Source organism: Antechinus flavipes, chromosome 1, assembly GCF_016432865.1.
Source record: "Antechinus flavipes isolate AdamAnt ecotype Samford, QLD, Australia chromosome 1, AdamAnt_v2, whole genome shotgun sequence".
Classification (NCBI taxonomy): domain Eukaryota; kingdom Metazoa; phylum Chordata; class Mammalia; order Dasyuromorphia; family Dasyuridae; genus Antechinus; species Antechinus flavipes.
Window position 1 is genome coordinate 51,998,401 of NC_067398.1, and position 21,985 is coordinate 52,020,385.

Sequence of the window (21,985 nt, forward strand, 5' to 3'; positions counted from 1 at the left end):
GTGATTTTTACTTTAAAAACATATATTAAATATTGTCATTTTGCCTATCTCATATGTCCTAATGTAAACAATTACAACAACAACAAATAAAAAGGATAACAAGTTCCTGATCTTTGTGTCAACCTCTTCTGGCGTTAATGATTAAGTAATTTGTCTTAGAATAAATGAACTCTTTAATAAGGACTGAAATTTATGTTTATAACAACTAGTTTGGTGTTCATTCACTCTTCCAACAGCATTTTATATTAGTACCTCTAATTCCCAGTGATTCTCTTGCAATATTTTACTCAAATGCTACTCTTTTTATCATTCCCCAATGGATTCAGGACCCCAGTCCCAAATAAAGCTAGTTCATAGATTGGAGAAAGAGATATACACAAAATAATTTTGTACTTGTAAAAGGCCTTAGTTACCAATGAATCTAACCACTACCCTCTTCATTTTTGTAAATAAGGAAAAAGAAGTTAAGTAATTTACTCGGGTCAGTCATCTAGTAATATTGAGACTGAAATTCACCACTTCTTACCTCCAAGTTATCATTATGGATGGGATTGGTGGAATACTTGGAAGTTGGGAAATGAAGGAATTGAGGAGAAAGGAAAATTTCCCCCTCATAATCTTAATTTTATTCTATCATATTTATACCAAAAAGAATATGCCAAATTACTAATAACAAGAGAAATACAAATCAATTCAACTGAGATTTCACTTCATACTTAGCAAATAAACAAAAATGATAAAAGATGGAAATAGTGTTGGAGGGGTTGATAATCATTCTGAAAAATAATTTAGAATTTCCTAGAGAAACTAAAAAATTCATACCCTTTGACCCAAGCATCCCACTAATTGATACAATTCAAGAAGGTCAATAATAAAAAGAAAAGTTTCATATACACCAAAATATGTATAGCTGCAGTTTTTATAACAGTAATAAATGACTCTGGTAACCCTTGACCAAAGCTGTAATATAGAAATATAATGGAATATTACCATACTGTAAAATATGATGAAAATTAAGAAAATGGATCAAGTCAACAAACATTTATTAAGTACTTGGGATGAGCCAGGCACTGTGCTAAGCACTATGCTAAGCACTATGTACAGGAAGAAAGGCAAAAATAGCCTCCTCCTTCAAGGAGCTGGGTCTATTAGAGAAAACAACATATAAATAACTAGGGTCATACAGGATATACAGAAAAGAATTGAAGGTACTATCAGAAAGGAAGACACTAGTAGATGCAGGTTGGGGGGAGGAAATAAATATAAATAAATATATCTGATAGGAGCATTACTATAAGAACATTACTAAAGATGAAGTAATGTATATGAAGGGTAGAATACATTCTTAACAATTTATTTTTTAAAAGTCCTTGATGCAAACATAACTGAATTTTCTTTCCTTTTTGTCAGAAAATTATGTTAATAAGCCCTGAAATGTTTTTTAAAAATTATTAAAATCATACATCAAGGAAATACAATTTCTTGCATGCAGACTGCAACTAATCTAAGATTTGATGTCATAAAAATCAAAGCTTCATTAATCTAGAGCTGGAAGGGATCTGAGGGGCCACTGGTCCAAACAGTATATTACACTTGATGAAAATAAGGTTTTAGCAATGTTTAGTGACTTGCTCAAAAGTCATAAGCATCACAGATGAGATACGAACCTTGGATTTTTTTTAGTCCAATTCTAGCACTTTAGCACTACATTATGATGTCCCTCATTAAAATCATCCTTAAATTAATGGTATAAATTAAAAACGAATGGTATAAAATGTGAAACAAATGTTTAAATCAATATTTTCCCACTAAATAAGCAAACAAGATTCTTTTTCACAACACACTAAACAATCCACAGTATTTTCACATCTTGGCAAGGCATCTTTATCAATCTCCCATCCCATCATCCCTGAGCCACCATAGGGAAAAAAATCTCCCAACTTTTATCAGAACTCCTACACTTTTTACTGTTCATAAGGCAAGAGGTCCAGATATATACTTGCTATAATATTTTATAGCACATTTTATTTTGTAGAAATTCATTTTTGTCAGAAATTTGTTTATTGCATAAAGAAGTATGCCTATAAGGAGGCAAGGTTCCCCCCCAACACACACCTCGGCCTTTTCAATTTAGCCCATTCAACTCCTCACATCAGACTCCCAAGTTATTTGACCATCCTGCCATGTCTAAAAAATCATGTGACTATAATTCCTATTCCCAAAATCAACATGACTTATCTTCAAGCGTCAGATCTTCTGATCCCACATCCAGAACTGTACTCCTCTCTCCCTTCCCTTGTGGGTCATCCCTTTTCTAACTTCTTTATCTGGCTTGATGGCATCACTGGCCTCCCAGTCATCCAATCTTCAAACTTCATTATCTTTGGTTCTTTTTCCCTGGCCTTCATATCTGATCACTTGCCAAGTGCCATGAATTCTATCTCCATAGATATCTGTCCTATAACCATCTGTTCCTCTATTTAATACTACATGCTCCTGGTTTAGATCTTCATTACCTTTCATCTGAACATTACCTTACATGCCACATAAATAGTCCAGAAAGCCTCCATTGCCTCCAGAATGTATCTTTTACACATCTTTCATATTCAGATGATAAAATGTTTGTAATGCAGAGCTTTAACCACACCTCTTGTTCAAAAGCTTTTGGTGGCTCTCTACTGCCCAAAGGATAAAACATAAATGCCTCAGCTTCTAAAACCTTATAATCCAGATTAACTTTATAGTCCTCCCTAGCCTTCTATATATCCAACAAACTAGATTCTTAGCAGCCACCCACTGTATTCTCTAACCTCCTTCCACAAAGCCTCTTCTGAGCTCCACCTATCAGAATCCTTCTCTTCCTTTAAGGCCCTTCTTTAGAAAGCTTTTCCTCTTCTTGTCAGTTGCCAAGTGACTTCTCTTCACTTAAATTTTCTTAAAGAACTCTGAATTTCTTTTTTATCCATAATACAACACCCCATTCCCATATTAGGGAAATAAGCTCATTGCAAGTTAGAGCTTCGACTTGTTTCATATTTGCATATTTGCCCCAAAATGGCAACAAACATGTCAGAAGAGTTAGTTATTGAGTTGGGTTTTGGAAAAAGAGTATTAGCTGAAGAAATAAAGGAGAGGAATGGAAAAGAGGATGATGAGAACAGCATAAACAGAAGTAAAACAGAAGATTGGAAAATAATAAATCCAGTTTGTCTGGAAAACATACCACATACCAGAAATTAAGAGCAGAAAAGGACAGAAAGGTAGAATGTGGAAGATCCAGTCTTTGAAGCTTGTCATCTTATTTTTTAATCAAAGTCCTTTCTTCAACAGAGTACATTTCAAACTGAGAACAAATAGTATTCTGTCTTTAAAGAGAAATCCATGGTTCTTAAAAAGAAGATAAACTGGAATTCAGAAGTCCTAGATTCTATGACATCAATACTAAATGAACTTAGGGAAAACAACTTATTTTACTCGGTCTCCTCATCTGTGAAACAAGGCTAAAAGTTTTTGCACAAACAAAACCAATGGAGCTAAAATTCTGAGAAATACAGTTAATTGGGAATTTTTTTTTTAATTTGTGACTATCAAAGCTGTCCCCTTTCTGACTTCTCTTCTCTTCTATGTGTTTGTAAAGGTTTCAGGCAATTTCTTTTCTTCCTTTTCTATTTCATTTTGACTGCCCTTTTTGGCTGGCCCTAGCCTTCTTTTAATCCCACCTCAATGAAATATTGAAAAAAAAATTAAAAGTTTTAGGACATATATCGGTAAGCAAAACTAATTCTTATATTGGCCATGTTCAAAAATGTAAATCTCATTCTACATATGGAGTCCTTCACCTATCAGAAAAGGCACAGCATGTGTCATCAATCTTCTGACAGTGCCTTGTCAACTCACTGATCATAGTTTTGAAGTCTTTTAAAGTTGTCTTTCTTTACAATGTTATTTACACTTTGTTCTCCTGGTTTTGCTCCCTTCATTATGCATCAATTCATATAAATCTTCCCAGGTTTTTCTGAAACCTTTTCCTTTCATCATTTTGTATGCAGTAATCATATTCTGATAATTCATCATCCAATTGGTGGGCACCCTCTTAATTTATAATTCTTTATTATAACAAAAGGAACTACTATAATAAATATTTTTGTACATATGGGTCCTTTCCCTTATACTCTAAATCTCTTCGTGGTGTAAGCTTGGGAGTGGTATCACTGGGTCAAAAGGTATTTGTGTTTTAGAAATTTGGGAGGCTTAGATCCAAATTGCTTTCCAGAATGGATGGACCAGTTCATACCTCACCACAGTGCATTAATGTGTCTGTTTTCCTGAAACTCCAAATTTTCCTTTTTTGTCCTCTTTCTCAATTTGATATGCATGGACTTTGTTTTAATGTGAATAACTTTATTTGTGATTTTAAGGATTTTTACATATAATGGTTGATTTGTGTTTCGTTCCTTGAAAACTGTTTATTTAAATCCTTTGACCACTCTTATCTATTGGGGAATGACTCTTATTCTTCTAAATATGATTTAATTTCTTAATTATCTCAACTACCAGACCTTTATTAGAGAAACTTTATGTGAAAAAAATTAACCCAGTTAAATGTTTCCCTTCTATTTTTAACTACATTGGTGATGTGTGTGTACAAAAATTCAACTCTGTATAAATAAAAACATCTAATTTATGGTGCAGTGATCTTTTTAATTGCTAGGTCCTATGTCCTTTCCTCAGTTCTGTTCCTTTATAACCTGTATGAACTTCTGATACAGGTGACCAATCCATCTATTGGCACATTCTTTTTCCATGTCTTACTGATGCTGCTCTTCCCTATGTTCTTCCACCCCCTCCTTCATCACTCTCCTTTCCTGATTCCTCCTCCAGCTCCTCTTTCCCATTTAGTATGGACATTCTTCAAGACTTTGAATTCTTTATTTTTGCTTTTCTTCAGCTAGGTGGCACAGTGGATAGAGTGCTAAATCTGCAGTCAGGAAGACCTGAATTCAAATACAGCCTCAAATACTAACCTAATTGTGGACAAATCAATTCACCTATTTATTTGCCTATATTTCCTTAACTGTAAAATCAACATAATAATAGCACCTTTCTCCCAAGGTTTGTGTGAGGACAGAAATAATCATTGTAAAGCACTTAGGCACCATAGTAATCTCTCTATAATAATGTTAGCTATAATCATCATCAGCTCTTTATCAGTTCCCATGGGATAGATGATTATTTCTACACAGATAAACCACCACACTTCATCTTTCACTTAAACTCTATTCCTCTATCAACAAATGCCTACTGAACATCTCTATCTGGATTTCTCAGACTCAACATTTACAAATTAGAACTCATTTTCATTATTTCCCCTTAAATCTACCCCTCCTCAAAACCTCACTATTTCTGTTGCTCATACCAATATCTTTTTAGTCATACAACTGTCAACTTCAGAGTAAATCTCAGTTTCATACTACCACCACCCTAGCCCCATCTACTCAGCTGTCAAATTCTGTCGATTCCACTTTCATGACATTTTTGACAATTCCATTTCTATAGCAACCACCAGTTCAGATCTTCATCACCTCTGGCCTATTCAATCAGCCTCCTAATTGCTTTCTTGGTCCAAGTCTCTCCCTTCTCAGATCCATCTCCACTTCAGCTGTCCTGAAGCATTCATCTGAGCATGGCATGGTGTAGAACCCCCTCTGTGCCCATTCCCCCAATTGAGCACTCCAAGGGTTCAGTGATCACCATTCCCTCCCTCTCTAGTATTCTAGCTCACAAGCCGTCACAACCCGCACAATTGATAATTGGCTAGGAATCATTCCATACATTTTCACTGGCAGTCCATAATGACTTTTTCTTCCTCAACTGTACCTCCTGGTTTCCTAGCTTCTTTCAAGACTCAACTATAAGCCCATCTTCTGCCAAAGCCTTTCTTGAGCTCTTTTAATACTAATACCCTCTTAATATTATCTACAGTCCTGTTATCTATCTTGTTTGTACATGGTTTATATGTTGTTTCCCCCAATAAAGTGTGATCTCCAGGGCAGCCAGGTGGCAAAGTGGATGATAGAGCACCAGCCCTGAAGTCAGGAAGACCTGAGTTCAAGTCCAGCCTCAGACACTTAACACTTCCTAGCCGTGTGACCTTGGCAAGTCAGTTAACCCCAATTGCCTCAGCAAAAACAAATAAATAAATAAGGAAAGGGATTGTTTCTGTCTTTCTCAGTATCCTCAGCACAATGTCTTAAAAAGTAAGTCCTTAATAAATGCTCAACAACTTGACTATCTTCAATTACCTTTCAGCACTGGCATTTACTAAGGCATTTGGTACAAAATATTACTTTCAAACTAGTGACAATCTCTCTTTGTACATAAGGTCCCTAGAGAAAATGGACAAAAAAAATTTATCACAACATGATAGTGGGGGACAAATGTAGAGGCATGCATGGAGCAACAAAAGAACTGTTCACCTTACACTTCCTTTTACTCTCATAAGAGGTCTCATGACATTCTCTTAGAGCCTAGTAGAGGCTTAAGAGTTCCTGATCACTTTTAGAATAAAATACAAACTCATCTGGTTGACATTTAAAGCATTTCCCAGTCTGTTTCCAGATTCATTTTATATTATTGCCCTTTAAAAGTGGTCTACACTTTGGCCAATTTGAACTTGGCATTTCATCTGGGGCTTCAATGCCTTTTCTCAGGCTGTTCAGGATACCTTAATTGACTCCAATACCTTCATCCCATCCTTATCTTCTTTCAAAGTTCAACTAAGGGACTCCCTCTTAGTGGAATTTTTTTCTAAAGTCTCTAGCTCCTGAAATTATCTTGTAACTACTTTTGTATAAATGTTTTATTTCACCAGGATAATGTAAGCTTCTTGATAATAGAACCTGTTTTTCATTTTTGTCTTTGTATTTCCTGCTTCTAGTACAGTGCTTCAAAACAGACATTTAATAAATGCTACTTGAATTGAACTGAATTTGCCAGGGAATTAAATTAATCAGTGCAGAAGACTGTCATAGATAATCTCTCTTGTCTCAATTATGGCTCACTCAAGTCATAAAATAAGGTCCTAAAAGGGGATATGGCATTTATATACATCCCTTAATGTTTTTCCTAGAGGAGGGAATCTTTATTGTCCACACCTCTTTCTTACAGTATCAAAGTCTGCTAATAAGAGCGAATGTAGATAACAATGATGAACCTTTTGGTATTGGTCAATGCGCATTTATTAAGCCCCTACTAGGTACCAGATACTGTGATAAGCCTGTCCTGAAGGAACTTTCAATCTAATAAGTATCTGATACAAATATTCACACTGGACACGTAGGACCTTCAGAGTCTCCAAAGAGAACTAATTCTCCTGATATGACCTTTCTTACAGAAATAAAGCTGTCTCTGGGAAAATACTGCCCACAGTGGGATACACTATGATAGTTTGCAAAATGAGAAGATTCAGAGCTGAAAGGAACCTCAGAGATCATCTGATCCACGTATACAAAGGAGTGACACTTATTTTTCAGAACTAGCTATGCCCAAAAAGGATTCCAGCATTAGACTCTCTGATCTAATACATCAATAGATGCATAACAAATTGTACTTCAGAACTTAGCCTTTCTCAAAGGACTCAATCAATAATAGACAATTATAGGTACTGATTCAGATCTCTCTCTCCTGCATGAAATAACTTCAAACCACAGAAAATGAAGTTCCTTTCTTAATTTTCTTTGCCCCGAAAAGGAAAAGCTGACCAATCCATCCACAGGGAGATGTCCCACCCAGATAGACCTGAATTTTCAAAGTAGGAAAGTCAGCAACTCAGATGTTCTTAAATCTAAAAGGAATAAATGGCAGAATATAGGAAACTTGACTCAGCCTCTCTTATTTTGAGGAGAAAAAAAGCAGAATTTTAATCAAATATTAACTTCCTTCAAAGAAATGGTTATAACATTTTTACTTTCCAGAAAAGTCTAGAAACATGAAAAAAAGGAAAATCTTTATTAAAAGGAAAACATGTATATCATAGTTACTCTCATTATTCAAGTTAGACAGGTAAAAAAGACAAGAATATTGTAAATGTACAGCTCCATCAGAATCTATGGAAAACAATCAGACATGACTACAAGGCATATAGTTGGTTCCCCCAAAACACTGATTTTTAGGGCAAAAAAAAAATGTACATAAGCTTTTAGACCTCAAAGATTCTATAAATTTGAGTCAGTTTTAAGACTAAGTTAACCAACATACCACACCCAGTCAGAGTCAATGAGGCAACTTTCCTAGGAGTCTGGTCTAAAAATAAATCTAGACTGTCAAGTGTTCTCAAGAAATTCTATGTGCATTGATTGGAATGTGATGCTAATTAGCATACTTTTGTTAGTAATTTGAAGGAAAAAAAAAAAAAAAAACAAACTTCAGATAGCTGTGGTTGGTAAAAGCCAATAACAAAAGAATCCACACCTCACTAGATATCTGAATCCACACAGATCTGATCCTAGAAGCAAAACTAGGATGGCAAAAAAAAAAAAAAAAAAAAAAAAAAAAACACAGAACTTCTCTTAATTGAAAACTAAAACTAAAAAATTGAAAACTAAAAATTATTCAATTAAGCATGCCAGAAAATGTTGAAACAGAATGATTCTAAAACACTGCAATATTAAAAATGAAATATTTTGATCATTAAGAGATTTTAACCCTCTGCCCAAATATGATTATCCTTCAAAGAGTTCCATAGCAATTTTCAAACACATAATTAGCTACTGTGATCTTACAAATATAAAGACCAACATATTTGGAACCTACTTATTCTAGTTGGGTGGAAAGTTCACTACCCTCCAAATTTGAACAGTATAAACCCAAACTCCAACCTTCCAAATACATTGTAGCATAGTCAGTGTTTAAATTTGAAGACATTCACTTTGAAGATTTTTCACTCCTATGAGCAGAGCTTTTCTAAGTCTACTTAAGGCATTTTAAGGTTTAAGCTTCTCAATTATATCCTTTCCACACACTTCCATTGACTGACAATTTAATCTACCATCTTTCAATAACAATCATTAGGATAAGAATTTTAAGTCAACACCAAGGCAGAATATACTCTTTAGCTGAAAACCTACTCCCGAGACATAGAAACTGTCTAAATGTTAAACAAAATATACCTTCTCATGCAACTTTTTCTGCCATTAAATGACAAATTACTAAAATAAAATATGTTATGAGACCAAAATCTTACATAATCATAAAGTTGCTATAATAATAGCATAAAAATTAAGTCAGAATATTTGCAGAAGTAGCTTATAGTATTAATAAGAGAGAATAGAGATTTAAAAAAATTGAACTGAACCTATGATTATATTTCATAAAAAGTAAAACTGACCTGAACTGAATTGTTTACTAAGCAACTACTATGTAGATACTGAGTTAGGAGTTATGGGGTATAAAAAGATTAATAAAATCTTGCCTTCTAGAAACAAAATTCCACAAAGCTTTCAGATTCAAAGCAATTTAAAACAAACACACACACACACACACACACACACACACATACACACAACTTAAGAAAAGGCAAATGACATTTAACTTTGAGTGAAAATGCAAATTTTTTTATCCTAATATATAAATACTTCATACTGCATGTTTTAAACTACAAAAGCAAACAACTTGTGATAATTCTAATGAGTCTGCGGTTTCAATTCTGAACCCAAATATTATTTTCTCCTCCTCTATTTTGATTATTCCAGTGACCCAATCACTCTCTACTAACCTTTTGTTCTACAGTGAACTTTTTCAAGTGAATTTCACAGAGATCTTCTAACTTTAAATGTTATGAAGAAAAAATGCTTAAAAGTTACTGAAACACAAAATACTTGGTTCCTGGAAAAAACAAACACATCTCTGCTAACTTACAATGACAAACCCTGGCTATCTAATTAGAAAAGTTCTAAACTACAACAGTAACAACTTTATTCTAGCAAAGTATTAGGCCAAATAAATCAACTGTTTCCATTTAAAACCGACCTGACTAGCATTCAAGATACTAAATATCAGACTTTGGCTTAAATGCATATGCACTACATACTATACCAAGGATGACATAATAGAAATTACTATATGAAGGCAGCTAGGTGGCACAGTGACTAGAAATTACTATAACTATCATAAAGGAACATTGTCACCACAGTAAGAGAGTATTAGTGCTGTTCTAACAAATTTGCTAGTAAATATGAACTTTGTGTTTTAAAATGATTATAAACAGAAAGTGAATGCATTTCAAAGAAAAAAATTCAATTTTTTCTCATCAGCCTTTGATACCTCCATGATGTGAGATGTACACTCTGCACACCTATTTGCATTTGACACAGGTTTATTCCATTAGGCTATTGTTACCATTGCTGAGTGTGTTTGGAGTTGGCAGAGTTAACAGTCTTTTTTTCAAGCTACCTACCAACCTATCCTCAGATTGCTCTTTGGATCCTTAGATGCTGCCCAACAGTTTCAACATATACTAACACACAACTAGAATACTAAAAAATTAGTCCAAACTAAATTTTACAATTCAGCAATTTGCTTTCAAGGCTAACTATAAAAAGCAAGGACACAAGAGAATGTTATTCCTTACTGCCTAAGTAGGAAACACACAACGTGAAATTCCCCGCAACCAAGTAACAAGGAAGAAACAAGTAATACTATTTTAATTTGATACTTTAAAAAAAAAAATCACTTCAAAAGTTTACAAATTTCAGCATCAGGAGGACAAAAGAAACGTGGTTCTCAAATAGAAAAGATAATCAATTTTCATTTAAAGAGACAAGCACTAAGTGAACTAATTTCCACAGGACATCAGTCTATGTTTAACATATGCTGGACTGCCGTGTGCCCTATGCAGCTGGTCATGCCCCCAAGAGGCTGACCGTACCACTAATAGTATTTCCACAAAAGGAAACTGACCAAGTGAGGTATGAAATTAAATGGGGACAAAAGGAGAAAAAAATCTCGCCATGAAAAACGAAGAGCTTAACAGCCACTCGAGGACCAACATTCCCGAAACCTTTTTCTGCTAATGTCCTTCGGCATCTCATTGGGTTCCCAGAGTCCTTAAGCTTTAGCGAATGGATTTCTTAGAACACCCCGTGGCTTTAGAATTGAATTTACTTACTTTTACATCCCCGCAAAGTCTGCCCCAGTTCCTTTCTCCAAAACTACCCTCCCCCAATCCGGTTTCACCCGGCAAAAAGCATCCTCTTCAGCGCCAAAGAACCAAGTCAGGCTCCCTTAGCGTTGCCACTTGCCAGGCAGTATGCACCCAAGGAGAGTTCGCTGTCTTCCTCCTCCTCCCAAAGGCCACAAAAAATTAGGCGAGAGGCGGGGACAGTGGGGATGAACTGGAGCCTCCTCGGCCCTCGGGGAGCCTGCATCGGGGTTTCCCCCAAATTGGGGCTGCCAGGTTGGGGGCTCACAGGCCGCTCGCCCAACCCTCTACTCCCCTCTACAAGGAGGGGCTCGCGCTCCTCGGCCTCGGGGATCCCTTCTAAGCTCCAGCTCTAAGACGGCCTCCCTGCCCATCCTCCCCCGCCTCACTTTCCTCATCTGTACCGGGATGGGCTGGGGAGTAGGGGTCTCTGGCAGCTCTAGATCTACGACCCCCCTCATTTTCCTCATCTGCATAAGGGGAGAAGTCTTCTGCAACTCTAGATCTCTGACTCCCCTCAGTTTTCTCATCTGCACAAAAGGGGAGAAGTCTCCTGCAGCTCTAGATCTCTGACTCCCCTCAGTTTTCTCATCTGCACAAAAGGGGAGAAGTCTCCTGCAGCTCTAGATCTCTGACTCCCCTCAGTTTTCTCATCTGCACAAAAGGGGAGAAGTCTCCTGCAGCTCTAGATCTCTGACTCCCCTCAGTTTTCTCATCTGCACAAAAGGGGAGAAGTCTCCTGCAGCTCTAGATCTCTGACTCCCCTCAGTTTTCTCATCTGCACAAAAGGGGAGAAGTCTCCTGCAGCTCTAGATCTCTGACTCCCCTCAGTTTTCTCATCTGCACAAAAGGGGAGAAGTCTCCTGCAGCTCTAGATCTCTGACTCCCCTCAGTTTTCTCATCTGCACAAAAGGGGGGGAGTCTCCTGCAGCTCTAAATCTACGACCTCCCCTCAGTTTCCTCATCTGCACAAAAGGGGAGGGGGGGAGTGTCTCCTGCAGCTCTAGACCTACGACCCACTCAGTGCCCTCATCGGTACGAAGCGGGGGGGATGTCTCCTGCAGCTCTAGACTTACGACCCCCGTCAGTTTCCTCATCTATACAAAGGGGGCTATCTCTAGCAGCACTAGATCTACGACCTCCCCTCCACTTCAGTTTCCTCATCTGTACAAAAGAGGGGTGAGGGTGGTCTCTTGCAGCTTTAGATCTTCGACTCTTTCCCGGCCTCAGTTTCCTCACCGTACCCAGAGGGGTACAGGCCCTTTCTAGTGTCTCCCGGCCCAGACGCCCTCAGCCCTCTTTTCCCCGCCGGGCCGCGGCCTCCCCAGGCCCGAGGCCCCACACTCGCCTGCCGGGCTGAGCCGGCTCGGTCGCCTACCTGCGGGGCCGGTGCGCGCCGCGTGCGTCCCGGCCCGGCCCGTCCCGAGCGTGCCCGCAGCCCGGGCCGAGGCGGCGGCGGCGCGTCGTCAGCGCCCAGGCCCGATTAGCGGCGGCGCGTCCCCAACCCGGGGGAGGGGGCCCCCGGAGGCCCCCGCATCGTCCCCGGGCAGGGGCCCGCCCGCCGGCCGCCGCGGAGTCGAGGGCCCGAGCCGCCCGCCGCCGCCGTGCCGCCCGGCCGAGCCCGTGGAAGGGCGCTCCCTGGCCGCCGCGGTGCTCGCGCTCGCGCTCCCGCTCCGGCCCCGCTCGCTCCCTCACTGCTGGCGGCGGCTCGCTGCCTCCATCTAAAATGGCGGCCCCAGAGTCCGCGACGAGGAGGCTCGGCACTCCTCGGCCTAACCTGCGGCGCCTCCCCCGCGCCTCCCCCACCTACCGCGGCCCCCGCCGCCGCCACCGCCGCTGCCACGGCCTAGGCGCCCATTCATCGGCTCCGGTATCGTTCCCTCTTCCCTGGCTCAGGCCCCGCCCCCTGGAGGCGGGGCCTCAGCGCGGCCCCAGCCGCCATTTTGGACTACGAGTGAGCTAGTGAGGGGGCGTACGGGCGGGCTTCAGGGATTGAAGCCCAGGGCAGGGGCCTGGCAGCCGGGCGGGACCTACGGGATTGCTGAGCCCCCCAGCTCCCGCGGAATCCGGCGACACGAGGATCGGGGGGCCTGAAGGAGAATAGCGACCTTCACCAAGGCCACGCCCTCCACTAAGAGAGACCCGAGCTGTCCCCCCAGGGCTCTTCTCATCTATGAGGAAACTAAGGCCCAGGTCATTCTTAGGTCCGGTTCCTGTTAGGTTCCGAGCGCGGTGCAGGGCTCCGTGGCACGAGAAAGGCAAAGACTGGGCACGGAGGGCTGGGTCGTAGTGACAGTGACAGCCATCGATCCGGTCCGAGCAGTGCTGGGGGCACCTAATTCACTGGAAGCCTCCCCCTGCGTGTCCCGGCCCTGAGCGCTGGATGCCGGGCGCCGGCGGCGGCTCCTCTCCCGGAGGAGGTGCTACTAGAGGCGGCATTTCTGTGGCGCTTTGGGATGGGCAAAGTGCGTTGTAGCTTTCGTAGCAGCTCCTGAAGTAGTTCTACTGCCCCGATTCCTCAAGCTAGCACACTGACGGTCCTCCAGTGTCAAGGTATTATCCTGGCTCCCTCTCACAAATGGAAGCTGCCCTGACCTGCCGGACAGAACTCGGGCTTTCTGACTTCCTAGTTGCTTCCTGACACACTGAGCTCAGAGGGACCCCAGACCCTATCCGGGCCAACCCCCATCTCACAGGTGAGGTTGCCCAGTGACCAAGATGTGATTAGATCCTCTGGCATTTCGGGGTTAAATGACATGTCCAAGGTCACAGAGCCACTTTGTATCCCCACCCCCATGGGTACAATCTATTCAGGTATTTCTTGTAGAATTTCCTGTAAGACATTATGAAAGATTCCAAGAAGTAGGAATGGAGTCCTGAGATTTAAAAACAAACAAATAAAAAACTTGAAGTCAGAGAATCAGATTTTCCTTCTGGGCTCTAAGATCGCTATTTGTGTGATCATAAGCACATCATGTCTCTAGATAGAAAATAAAAGCATTGGGTATAGAAAGACAGCTAAGTCCCACTCAAACTACTCTTGAGGAATTAAAAACCAAACAGGGAGAAACTTATAAGCCAAATGAGTCTAGGAGAAAATGTGATTAACTGTAACCTCCAAGGCCCATTTTGGCTCCAAATCTATAAATCTCCATAAGCAGCTAGATTGCCTAGTGAATAAAGAGAATATTGAACCTGAAGTCGGGGAGACCTGAATTCTTATCCTGTATCAGCCACAGTTTGCTCATCCAAAAAGTGGGATGATAATACCACCTACCACAGGGTTGTTGTGAAGATCCAGTAAAAAAAAAATTTTTTTTTCTTTTTTTTTTTTTTTATTTATTTATTTATTTATTTTTTTAATTTTTTATTTAATAATTACATTATATTGACACTCATTTCTGTTCCGATTTTTTTCCCCTCCCTCCCTCCACCCCCTCCCCTAGATGGCAAGCAGTCCTTTATATGTTGGATATGTTGCAGTATATCCTAGATACAATATATGTTTGCAGAACCGAACAGTTCTCTTGTTGCGTAGGGAGAATTGGATTCAGAAAGTATAAATAATCCGGGAAGAAAAACAAAAATGCAGATAGTTCACATTCGTTTCCCAGTGTTCTTTCTTTGGGTGTAGCTGCTTTTGTCCGTCATTTATCAATTGAAACTCAGGTCTCTTTGTCAAAGAAATCCACTTCCATCAAAATATGTCCTCATACAATATCGTTGTCGAAGTGTATAATGATCTCCTGGTTCTGCTCATTTCACTTAGCATCAGTTCATGAAGGTCTCTCCAAGCCTCTCTGTATTCATCCTGCTGGTCATTTCTTACAGAACAATAATATTCCATAACATTCATATACCACAATTTACCCAGCCATTCTCCAATTGATGGGCATCCATTCATTTTCCAGTTTCTAGCCACTACAAAGAGGGCTGCCACAAACATTTTGGCACATACAGGTCCCTTTCCCTTCTTTAGTATTTCTTTGGGATATAAGCCCAATAGAAACACTGCTGGATCAAAGGATATGCACATTTTGATAATTTTTTGGGCATAATTCCAGATTGCTCTCCAGAATGGTTGGATTCGTTCACAACTCCACCAACAATGCATTAGTGTCCCAGTTTTCCCGCATCCCCTCCAACATTCATCATTATTTTTTCCTGTCATCTTAGCCAATCTGACAGGTGTGTAGTGGTATCTCAGAGTTGTCTTAATTTGCATTTCTCTGATCAATAATGATTTGGAACACTCTTTCATATGAGTGGTAATAGTTTCAATCTCATCCTCTGAAAATTGTCTGTTCATATCCTTTGACCATTTATCAATTGGAGAATGGCTTGATTTCTTATAAATTTGAGTCAGTTCTCTATATATTTTGGAAATGAGGCCTTTATCAGAACCTTTAACTGTGAAAATGTTTTCCCAGTTTGTTGCTTCCCTTCTAATCTTGTTTGCATTAGTTTTATTTGTACAAAGGCTTTTTAATTTGATGTAATCGAAATTTTCTATTCTGTGATCAGTAATGGTCAAAATTTTTTTTTCAAAGTGATGCTACTGAATAATCATTCCCAAACCTCTATGGACTTTAAAATTTGGAATAACAAAACATATAGACAGCAGGAGCTTTAATCCAGGAGCTCCCCTTGACACTTTCCTCTTCCTCATACCCCCATACTCTCGAAGTGATTTCTTCCTTCTTAAATTTATCATGAGACACCCTGTATCCCGCTTTTGTAATTAGCCACAATTTCTCCCACAGTCTTTAGTTTGTAAGTTTCCTCATTTGGTTTTTAGTTCCTCAAGAAAAATTTGGGCAGGACTTAAATGTCTTTGTATGCCCAACCATGGGGAGTTGACCTTTAACAAATGTTTATTGGTCATTCCTCAATTGATAAGTGGTCAAAGGATATGAACAATTTTCAGATGATGAAATGAAATCCATCTATAGACATGTGAAAAAATGCTCTAAATCACTATTAATTAGAGAAATGCAAATTAAAACAACTCTAAGGTGCCACTTCATATCTCTCAGCTAAGATGACAGGAAAAAATAAAGACAAATGTTGGAGGGGATGAGGGAAAACTGGGATACTGATAAATTGTTTGTGGAAGTGTAAAAATGATCCATTTTGGAGAGCAATTTGGAGCTATGCCTAACGGGCTATCAAACTGTACATACCCTTTGACCCAGCAGTGCTATTATTGGGTCTGTATCCCAAGAAAATCATAAAGGAGAGAAAAGGACCCACATGTGCAAAAATGTTTGTAGTAGCAAAGAATTGGAAAATGAGTAGATGCCCATCAATTGGGGAATGGCTGAATAGGTTGTGGTATATGAAGGTAATGGAATATTATTGTTTTATACAAAATGATAAGTTGATTTTTAGAAAGGCCTGGAAAGATTTACAAGAACTGATGCTGAATAAATTGGGAAAACATTTTTACATTCAAAGGTTCTAATAAAGGCCTTATTTCTAAAATATATAGAGAATTGACTCAACTTTATAAGAATTCAAGCTATTCTCCAATTGAAAAATGGTCAAAAGATAAGAACAGACAATTTTCAGATGAAAAAATTGAAACTATTTGTAGTCATATGAAAAAGTGTTCCAAATCACTGTTGATCAGAGAAATGAAAATTAAGACAACTCTGAGATACCACTGCACATCTCAGATTGGCTAAGATGACAGGAATATATAATGATGATGTTGAAAGGGATGTGAAAAAAAAAAAGAAAGAAAAGGATGTGAGAAAACTGGGACACTGATACATTGTTGATGGAATTGTGAAGGGACCCAACCATTCTGGAGAGCAATCTGGAACTATGCTCAAAAAGTTATCAAACTGCATACCCTTTGATCCAGCAGTGTTTCTACTGGGCTTATACCCCAAAGAGATCTTAAAGAAGGAAAAGGACCTGTATGTGCCAAAATGTTTGTGGCAGCCCTGTTTGTAGTGGCGAGAAACTGGAAACTGAGCGGATGCCCATCCATTAGAGAATGGCTGGGTAAATTGTGGTATATGAACGTTATGGAATATTATTGTTCTGTAAGGAATGACCAGCAGGAGGATTTCAGAAGGGCCTGGAGAGACTTACATGAACTGATGCTAAGTGAAATGAGCAGAACCAGGAGATCATTATACACAGCAACAAGACTATATGATGATCAATTATGATGGACATGGCTCTCTTCAACAATGAAATAATTCAACCAATTCCAGTTGTTCAGTGATGAAGAGAGCCATCTACACCCAAAGAGAGAACCGTGGGAGCTGAGTGTGGACCACAACATAGCATTCTCACTCTGTTATTTGCTTGCATTTTGTTTTCTTTCCCAATTTTTTTTCTTCTTGATCTGATTTTTCTTGTGCCACAAGATAACTGTATAAATATGTATACATATATTGGACTTCACATATTTAACATATATTGGACTACTTGCCTTCTAGGGAAGAGGGTGAGAGGAAAGAGTGGATAATTTGAAACAGAAGGCTTTGCAAGGATTATTGTTGAAAAATTACCCATGTATAAGTTTTATAAATAAAAAACTTTAATTAAATATATATATGTATACTGAAGGATTATGAGAATATTAAAATGCATATTATGATGAAAAAGATGAGAGTACATCTGGAATGACTTACATAGCCTAATGTATAAATATTTTTAAATTTCTGTTAAATTAAGCTCCTAATAAAAATAGACTACACAAAATGAAAGAAAGAAAAAAACTGATGCTGAGTGAAACAAGCAGAACAAGGAATACATTGTACACAATGTACATATTTAATGAGCAACTGTGAAAGATTTGGTTCTTCTTGGTGGTTCAATGATCCAAGCAATCTCAATAGACTTTGGGAAAATATCATCTGCATCCAGAAAAAGAACTATAAAGAGTGAATATAAATCAACACATGCTAGGTTCACTTTTCTGGGGTTTTTTTTTCCCTCTCCCATGGTTTTTCCCTTTTGTTCTGATTTTTCTCTCCCAACGTGATTCAGAAAACAATGCATATTATAAACAAATTTTTAAAAAGAAAAATGTTTGTTGAAGCAATAATTTAAAATGTATTTGACCTAAAATAATAAGGGGTGGGGGGTGACTTGAAAGTAAATGAGTGAATATGAAGACTTATCTTAGAGTACCATGTTGCTTAGGGATTGGGGTTTGAACCTTTCCACCTACACTAACTATTTGCATATCACTTCACTTTTCTGAGATTCACAGTACTAATTATTGACTGATTAATTGAGAATAATACTTCTGGGATCTTTGGGAATGAACAGTTTCAGAGAAGTGGTTAAGGCCTTTCCCTTCATATTCAAATCAAGTTCAATCATATTCAAATCAATTATACTTATTGGGGTGTAGATCCATTAAATGCCAGCATCAGCAGTCTCTTATTTGGGGGGAAGGCAATTGGGGTTAAGTGACTTGCTAGGTTCATATAGCTAGGAAGTATTAAGTTTCTGAGGTCAAATTTGAACTCAGGTCCTCCTGACTTCAGGGCTGATGATTTATCTACTACACCAACTAGCTACCCCTATTGTTTCTATCTTTGTCCAAAGAGCCAGTGAGCTAGCACATCAAATTTTCAGCTTCCTATTCCTGTGACCTTTGGAATTCGGTCTCTTTGGCTGGTAGTACATTTCCTGTTATATAGCAACATGTGTCAGCTTTGAGGAGTAATACATATATAAAATAAAAAGATAATACCACACATCCTGTAAAAAGTACTCAAAAATGTTACTTAAGAATCTGAACACCCAAAATAAAAAGACATATTTATAAAGAGTCTGAGAATCTCTGAATTATGATCTTCTAATTGCAACAAAAACTTCACATGCAACTTTCAGTTTACCTAGTTTGAAGGCTGGACTTTCAAAAAATAAAAAGTTCATATGGCAGAGCTGGGCCAAAGAAGAATAGAAGATAAACTGAACTGAACTGAAATGACATTACGGAGACTGATGGTATGACCTGGCTCTAACATCCTGTTTGGTTGCTGTGCTAGGAAGCCTCAATGCTCTCTAAAATGCTCTCTAATCACTGTGCCAAGAGGAAATAACTGCTATTTAAAATGCTAGCTATATCACAGGGAAATAGCAATGCATGCAGAGGATCCCAGCTTACCCAATGCTACCATTGTGGAAACTAATAACTGTGACTTTTCATATACTGCTCCCAATATATGGTGGAGAGGGTGATTTTGCAATCCTTGTTCTTTGTATTCTGTTTTAAGTAAATGTTTTTGCAATAATATGATGGTACATGATTAATTTTATCTAGGTCAGAAGGATCCACTGAAAAATGGGTGTCCATGAGCAGAGATTCAGAATAGATGATGAATCCAAGCAGGTTGTAGGAACTTAATAGGCCCTGAGAATGCTACATAGCAAAGAGTCATTGCTGTCCATTGTTTTGAAATTTTAGGATGCTTTTCTTTTCAAAAAGAATGTATTAAAGTCATGCTGTAGGATATTTACTCTAGCCATTAAAAGAACCATTGCAGATCTTTTCTTTTCTTTCACTATAGACTATAATTAATAATCCAAAGGTTGTTTTTTTTTCTCTACTGAAATGTACACTAACCAATTCAATTATTTTATTTTAACCATTATACTTTTGTGTCACTAATGATTTTTTTGGGAGTGTAAATATAGAAATGACACAATTGACCTACAATTAAACATTTCATGTTTGAATGATCACTATGGCTATACAGTTATTGGAATACTGGGACTTATTCATAAGCTTTACCTGCACCAAGGACTAGTTTGGGATACAATCTTTACCTGTGCTGGCAACTAGATGGCAAGGTGAATAGAGTTCCTAGCTTAGCCTAGAGTCAGGAAGACCTGAATTGTGTTTTCTGTTTGCTTGTTTTTAATTTCTTTTGGATATAAATCTGGTATTAGAGCTGCATGGTTGAAGGGAAGAGACCCCAGCTATTCAATACTAATACAGCATGTTAAAAGAAGAGTATGTGAAATGAAGCATATGCTGAGACCCCCCCCAAAAAAATGATCCCTCAAATCCAAGATATGTTCTTGGGTATAGACCATCAAAAAAGAGTTCAGATCTTTCAGATCTCACTGAAGAAACTGATGGCCAAAATATAAGCGGGTAGAACAATTTGCATGACCACACTTTTTATAGGAGCAAAGATACCAAAAATCAGATGCAAAGTCAACTCTTTTCAGAAACAAAACTAAAAGAATGGATCCCATCCAAAGAGTCAAGCTACTTGCTGCTATAAATGAAAGCTACGTAGCCACAGAAGAGGAGAGAATCTGTCATTGTTTGTTAGAAGCTGAACTCCAATGGATCAGTATCGGAACCAATGACAAGAATGGTAACCAATATGAATGTTATGGAATATTATTGTTTTCTAAGAAATGATCAGCAGGATACATTGTTGGTGGAATTGTGAATACATCCAGCCATTCTGGAGAGCGATTTGAAACTATGCTCAAAAAGTTATCAAACTGTGCATACCCTTTGATCCAGCACTGTTACTACTGGGCTTATATCCCAAAGAGATCTTAAAGGAGGGAAAGGGATCCATATGTGCCAAAATGTCTGGGGCAGCCCTGTTTGTAGTGGCCAGAAACTAGAAACTGGATGCCCATCAATTGGAGAATGGCTGAATAAATCGTGTTATATGAATATCATGGAATATTATTGTTCTGTAAGAAATGACCAACAGGATGATTTCAAAAAGGCCTGGAGAGACTTAGATGAACTGATGCCAAGTGAAATGAGCAGGACCAGGAGATCATTATATACTTTAACAACAATATTATATGATGATCAATTCTGATGGATCCTCTTTGGTGATAAGATGAACCAAATCAGTTCCAACAGAGCAATAATGAATTGAACCAGCTACACCCAGCGAAAGAACTCTGGGAGATGACTATGAACCACTACATAGAATTCCCAATCCCTCTATTTTTGTTCGCTTACATTTTTAATTTCCTTCATAGACTAATTGTATACTATTTCAGTCTGATTCTTTTTGTACAGCAAAATAACAGTTTGGACATGTATACATATATTGTATTTAACTTATGCTTTAACATGTTTAACATGTATTGGTCAACCTGCCATCTACGAGAGAGTATGGGGGAAGGAGAGGAAAAATTGGAACAAAAGGTTTTACATTGTCAATGCTGAAAAATTACCTGAGCATACATCTTGTAAATGAAAGGTTATAATAAAAAATTAAATTAAATTAAACTTTGAATCTCAAAGAAACCATAAAAAAAGGAAAAGGTCTTATAAGTGCAAAAAAAAAAGTAGCAAGAAACTGGAAACTGAGTGGGTATTCATCATTTGAAGAATGGCTGAATAAGTTATGGTATATGAATGCTATGGAATATTATTGTTCTGTAAGAAATAATCAGCAGGATGATTTCAAAAAGGCCAGGAGACACTTACATGAACTGATACTGAGTGAGATGAGCAGAACCAAGAGTTCATTATACAAGATAACAAGATTATGTGATGATCAACTCTGATGGACATGGCTCTTTTTAGCAAGGAGGTGATTCAGGCCAATTCCAATAGACTTGTGATGGAAAGAGCCATCTGCACCCAGAAAGAGAAACTGAATGTGGATCACAACATAGTATTTTCACCTTTTTTTGTTGTTGTTTGCTTGCTTTTCATTTTCTTTTTCATTTTTTCTTTTTTTGATCTGATTTTTCTTGTGTCACATGATAAATGTAGAAATTTGTATAGAAGAATTGCACATATTTAACCTATGTTGGATTACT

General features: G+C 38.4%; 1 protein-coding gene across 2 annotated transcripts in view; it reads right to left on the bottom strand.

Annotated features, from left to right (window-relative positions):
• The window catches only part of RAF1 (Raf-1 proto-oncogene, serine/threonine kinase), a 73,730-nt gene extending 61,072 nt beyond the window's left edge, over positions 1–12,658 (bottom strand). For both annotated transcript variants that reach the window (XM_051982554.1, XM_051982546.1), the window contains exon 1: positions 12,576–12,658. The gene's annotated coding sequence lies outside the window, so the exon portion shown is untranslated. The remainder of the gene's footprint in view (positions 1–12,575) is intronic.
• Between the last annotated feature and the right edge of the window lie 9,327 nt (positions 12,659–21,985).